Source organism: Loxodonta africana, chromosome 3 (assembly GCF_030014295.1).
Source record: "Loxodonta africana isolate mLoxAfr1 chromosome 3, mLoxAfr1.hap2, whole genome shotgun sequence".
NCBI classification, from domain to species: domain Eukaryota; kingdom Metazoa; phylum Chordata; class Mammalia; order Proboscidea; family Elephantidae; genus Loxodonta; species Loxodonta africana.
In genome coordinates this window covers 140,182,276-140,189,056 of record NC_087344.1, presented here as the reverse complement: position 1 = coordinate 140,189,056, position 6,781 = coordinate 140,182,276, and positions in this window count along the sequence as shown.

Genomic DNA, 6,781 nt, shown 5'->3' with positions numbered 1-6,781 from the left:
AAGGTTTACCAAATTAAGTAATTAGTACAAACTGCTAGTCTTGGCATTTAAGAACACCCAAGTCCCTTTTTATGAGGATGACACCAAAAGTGAAGAATCAAAATATGGTGAAACCATATGAAATTGTGCACTATAGATTAGTAAGTAAACACAAGTAAGCCCCTGTGTACCTTGCTTACCGTAAGCCTGTGTGTACCTTGTTTACTGGTTAATCCACCCCTACAGGGAATAGTGTCCCAGGAGAAATAACCTTGATCACTGTGCCCTCATCAAGTTCTGCAACCACTGAGTCGACTATGAAGATCAAAGATAACAACACACTTGTGTTCATTGTGGATGTCAAAGCCAACAAACACCAGATGATACAGGCTGTGAAGAAGCTCTATGACATGGATGTGGCCAAGGTCAACACCTTGATTGGACCTGATGGAGAGAAGAAGGCATAAGTTCAACTGGTTCCTGACTATAATGCCTGTTGTTGGCTGTTGCCAACAAAATTGGAATCACTTAAACTGAGTCCAGGCTAGCTGATTCTAAATATAAATTTCTTTACCACATGTTAAAAGAACAAAACAAAACAAACAAACAAACAAATCCATCCAGTTTATCCTGCAACATGCTATACCAACTTGGATAAGTAATTTTATATTCCTGAGCCTTTGTTTTCTCAACTATAGAACAAAGCAGTTAAACTACAGAATTCTTAAGGTCTGCTATATGTCTAGAAGTCCATGTGTTTCTGATTTAACCCTTCTACACATATTTTTGGGTGGTGCAAACAGTTAAGTGCTTTACTACCAACCAAAAGTTTGGAGGTTCTAGTCTACTCGAGGTGCCTCAGAAGAAAGGCTCAGCAATCTAGAAAAATCAGCCACTGAAAACCCTATGGAGCACAGTTCTACTCTGACACACATGGGGTGACCATGAGTCAGAATCAACTCAATGGCAACTGGTTATACACATTTTCTATGAGTCCCCTACGTGTTCCATTGTTTCCGGCCAAACTGGCCTGTGTACTCATTTGTGCACTTGCCCATCTGCTTTCCAACTTCTATTTCCTTGTCAATACTGGTGTCTTCTTAAAAAAAGTTCTTTCATTTTTGTCACATCAGATTCTTCCAGTTCTTCAGAATTCCTTTCACACTACACTCTCCATCATACCCTCCCTGATACCTTCCAGCCAGCAGTGATATTGTTTCGGATATTTGTTTGAAACTCTTATATGTATATCGTACAGGAGTTTTACTTTATTGTAGCTTATTTTATCTACTAGATTTAGAATAAAGACACTCTGTTACTGACTTCCATGTTCTTCTGGAGCATCTGACAGTACATGGCACATAGTAGGCACTCAGGAAAGTAAGTGCCTGTTGGATGGAAAATCTGGCCTATTATTCTGACACATGGTAAATGGTAAAATCGTTTGCTGTTACCAAAAAAAAAAAAAAAGATTGTTGGCTTTTTATTCCAGATTCCATTTTGTGTGTTATTTTTGAATGTGAAAAGATGCAGTTGAATACTTTTCTTTATTATACTATATGAGTATTAGCTCTCCCTTGACAGCATGACAGGCAGAAAGATGATGTTGGTTGGTGCTTTCTTTTCTCCAAGCCATTATGCAGAGAATAAGCTCTGAGTGATGAGGTCAGACCCCTGTATCTAACAAAGAAACAGGTTGCTTCTTAACATGAAACATCTCAGACCATTCCCTGTAATCAGTTAACAATTTCTGCTTGATTAAAACGTGCAGTTTTCCATTTGCTTAATTCTTTTAATTTAAAAATTTTTTAGATCAGGCTTTCTAAGGAATTTTTGCATCTCCCTTCTTTTCCTCAATCAAAAACATTTTTCTCAATATAAATGAACCCAATATTGTAATTAAAAAGTCATTTTCCAGTGATAAATACCATCGATGTGGCCATTAAAGCATTGAGAGCACACATCTCCTACTCTCCATTTACCCTCGTTACTATAATGAAGGCTCCATAGATCTGATGGAATTTGGCAGGTAAAGGGATCTAGCTGAATCATCTCAAAGCTCTGGAGTTTTGGGCCCCCAGCTATTAGGCTGAGCAGCTATGAGGATGCAGAAATTAGACCTTGTTTTCCTCAATTCCTGAGCCATCTGCACCACACAGAAAGCACTGTGATCTCAGTCACTCAAAATGAATATTTGAAGTTTCACTTTTGATGTGTTTTAATTTTTATTATTTTTTTGTTCGTAGCTTCTCGAATCTCTTGATCCCAGCCGTACTGTCTCTCATTCTGCAGGCGTCATTCTGCATTCCACTTTCTAGGATCAGAGATTATAGATAATCAAATAGGAGCCCTTTTTTAACCCTTTAATGATTTTCATGGCAAACAATCAGGACGGTCCCAAATCTCTTCAGGATTTGCCCATTTATGTTTAATAGAAAAATATTGAAACTGGAGTTAAGTATACAGAAGACATTTTATGTTATCTTCTTCTTGTTGCTTTCATTGTTTAGTGTGATTTAAACCACCTAATTTCTCAGGTGAATGGTAGCCAAGTTAAGAGTTTAAATTAGTGTCCTTTCTTAGACTGCTTAATAACTGTGTATATTGCATGGTAAAAATGACCGCAGAGGTGGTATGCCTTAACCCTCTGTATAGATCCTTTGGAGTGGAGATCTTTGTGACAATGTAATACCTACAAGCAATTTTCACTAAGATCAGTGGATGTTGCTGTTCCTCATGTTGGGAAAGCCTTAGGAACTAGTCTCCATTTATAGTGAAAATTAAGGATACTGCAATCTTTTCATTTTTATAAATTAAAATCCAGAATTTAGAATCCTAGGCTTCCCTAACGTGGTAAAAGACCAATAGGGAGATGACAGAGACAACTGTCCATACTTTTGAATACCATACAAGACTTCATGATCTGGTCTTGCCTTCATAAAGAGTATAACCTTCCACTCACAATCCCTTCAAAACTTCAATTAACACAGATTTCTTCAACCTCTCCATTATTGACATTTGGGTTGGATAATTTTTTCTGCTCCAGCTTTTCATGTGCATTATAGGATGCTATAAACATCAAGCTATAGTGTTTTCAATTGCCTCATATGTATGTGAAAGCTGGACAACAAATAAGGAAGACTGAAGAACTGATGCCTTTGAATAATGGCTTGGCAAAGAATATTGACTATACCATGGACTGCCAGAAGAACAAAAAAAATCTGTCTTAGAAGAAGTATAGCCAGAATCCTCATTAGAAGCAAGGGTGGCGAGACTTCATCTCAATACTTTGGACATGTTATCGGGGGGACCAGTCCCTGGAGAAGGACATCATGCTTGGTAAAGCAGAGGATCCGTGAAAAAGAGGAAGACCCTCAACGAGATGGATTGACACACTGGCTGCAACAATGGGCTGAAACACAGCAACAATTATGAGGATGGCACAGGACATGGCAGTATTTTGTTCTGTTGTACACACGGTCGCTATGAGTCAGAATCAACTCAATGGCACCTAATAACGACAACAGCATGGATGTTTCGCAGCATCTCTAAGGAGCCCTTGTACTGCAGTGGTTACGTGATCAGCTACTAACTGACAGGTCTGCAGCTCCAACCCACCAGCCACTCCGTGAAAGAAAGGTGTGGCGGTCTGCTTCCGTAAAGGTTATAGCCTTGGAAACCCATGGGGCTGTTCTACTTTGTCCTACAGGTCCCTATGAGTCAGAATGGACTTGACAGCAATGGGTTTATTTATTTATTTATTTTTGGTTTAGTTTCATTTAACAGGTAGAGGCCAGAAATGTTGCTAACCCACTGAGTTAATTCCAACTCATGGCCCCCATAGGACAGAGTAGAACTGCCCCATAGGGTTTCCAAGGAGTAGCTGATGGATTTGAACTGCTGACCTTTTGGTCAGCAGCCAAGCCTCTTAACCACTGCATCACTAGGGCTCCATTAAATGTCACTAACAACTCAAAATGTCAATATAAATAAATAAGTCTGCGGACATTGCCAAATGTTCCCTGAACAACATAATCATCCTCCTCCCATTAAGAAAATCTGCGTTAGAACAACATTTACCTATTTCTAAGCCCCTGCATATACCACATATACCAGTCAGGGTTCAGTGCAGGCAACAGAAAGTTTTTAGGTGTTTTCAGCAGGAAGGGAATATGTGGGACTCCATGCTTACAGCACTGTTGGAAGGACTAGAGAAAGAGAATTCAGGCAAACCCCACTGGACTATGGAATTTTAAAGATGTGCCACTTTAAACTGTGAGCCAGAGTGAGGAAGCTGCTACTAAGCCCACCATTGCCACAGCTTTCTCTCAGACCCATAAAGCTTCTCACCAGACTCCGAAATTCATAGCATTCCCCAACCTGAATTGCCCAGACCTTCAGAAGCAAGAATATGCCAAACCTAACTTCAACCTTTCCAGCCTCACATCCATACATATGTTGACCAAAAATCATTCACAGCCACACTTCTAGCTTTGAGGGAGTTTGGGAAATGTTTATGGTTTTCTGGCCCCTGCAATACACATACATTAAAAAAAAAAATTAAAGGTTTGGGAATGGATGCTGTCTTAGTCACCTAGTGCTGTCATAACAGAAATACTACAATCAGATGGCTTTAACAAAGAGAAATTTATTTCCTCACAGTAAAGTAGGCTAAAAGTCCAAATTCAAGGTGTCAGCTCCAGAGGAAGGCTTTCTCTCTTTGTCAGCTCTGGAAGAAGGTCCTTGTCCTCAATCTTCCCATGGTCGAGGACCTTCTCAGGCACAGGGACCCCGGGCCCAAAGGACGCGCTCTGCTACTGGTGCTGCTTTCTTGGTTGTACGAGGTCCCCAGCTCTCTGCTTGCTTTTCTTTCCTTTTATCTTTGGAGAGATAAAATGTGGTACACGCCACACCTCAGGAAAACTCTCTTCACCTTGGATCAGGGAAGTGACCTGAGTAAGGGTGGTTTTACAACCCCACCCTAATCCTCTCAACATAAAATTACGATCACGAAATGGAAAACAACCACACAATACTGGGAATCACGGCCTAACCAAGTTGACACATATTTCTGGGGAGACAAAATATCCATGACATGCCACCCTTTGGACCCCAAAAAATCATGTCCTTGAAACGTGTAAAACATATTCACTCCATCATAGCATAGCAAAAGTCTTAACTCCAAGTTCAAAATCCAAAAATTCTTCTTCATTTGTGAAATCTAGAGTACAAGTTATCCGCTTCCAAGGGTAGATTGGCAGAACAGGCACAAGCTAGACATTTCCATTACAAATGGGAGAAACTGGAGGAGAAAAAGGGATAACAGGTACCAAGCAAGTCAGCGGAGCACATTAGATTAGTCCTCAAAGCTTTGAAAATAATCCTCTTCCTGAGACAGTTTGTACAAATAGCTCTGCCCTCCAGACTCTAGGTATTTGCCGCATTTTCCGGATTCTGAGTGGAGGCCCCTTGGCCCTGGGCATCAGCTCCGCCTTCTAGACCCAATGGGACAGCAACTCCACTCCCTTGGCTTTAGGAGCACAATTCTCCTAGTCCATCTGAGTGGGAACTCCACCCTTAGAAACACCAGAGGCCATGGATCCACCCTTTGAAATCCTTGAGGTCATGACCATGCCTTGTGAAACTAAGGTAGCTCAGCTTCTTGTGTTCCTTGTCTCTTCAGCTTCTGTTTCCTGGTTTCTTGGCCTCTTGGCTCCTCAGGTTTCATACCCGCATCTGCCCTGCTGGGGCAAGTGTTCCAAAGCTCTGTAGTTCTACTGATAAGTGCCTGGAGGCACCCCACTCCACCAGGAAGCCTTAGGCGCACAGGCACTCAGCTCTCTCGCTCCAAGGGTCGGCTCCAGCACCATCTTGCACTGGTCTTCTGGTTCTGCTGCTTCTGGTTCTCTGCTGTTGCCACTTCTCTTCCTCTGCAGGTTCTCAACTGCACCGGTCCTCTGCCACTGTTGCAACTCTATCCATTCAGTTTCAAAACTGCTTCCACATTTTTGGTATCTGTTAGAACAGCACCCCACTCTCTCAGTACCAAATTCTCTCTTAGTCATCTAGTGCTGCCATAACAGAAATACCACAAGTGGATGGCTTTAACAAATAGAAATTTATTTCTTCCCAGTAAGGTAGGCTAAAAAGTCCAAATTCAAGGTGTCAGCTCCAGGGGAAGGCTTTCTCTCTCTGTCAGCTCTGGAAGAAGGTCCTTGTCCTCAATCTTCCCCTGGTCGAGGACCCCAGGCCCAAAGGACGTGCTCTGCTACTGGTGCTGCTTTCTCGGTCGTTTGAGATCCCCAGCTCTCTGCTTGCTTCCCTTTCCTTTTACCTTTTGAGAGATAAAAGGTGGTACAGACCATATCCCAGGAAAACTTCACCTTGGATCAGGAAGAAGCCCACCCTAATCCTCTTAACATAAAATTACAATCACAAAATGGAAGACAACTACATATTACTGGGAATCATGGCCTAACCATGTTGACATATATTCCTGGGGGGACACAATTCAATCCATGACAGATGCTGTGGACCAAAAGACCATATTGAGCCTGCCATGCTTTGACACATCTTCTTGGTTTGGGCTTGCTATTCCCTCTGCAGAGAATTGTTTCATTCATTCGCTCATCCATCCACTCATCAGTCATACAGTCTTTCAACAAGTAATTATTAAATAATGTGTCAGGACTCTCCCAGCTGCCAGTAACTTGAATTATTTCACCGAAACATTTAGTGGGGAAGGGGAGAAGTTGAGTTGGTGTTAAAAAAAAAAAAGCCTTTTGCCATCCCGTTGGTTCCA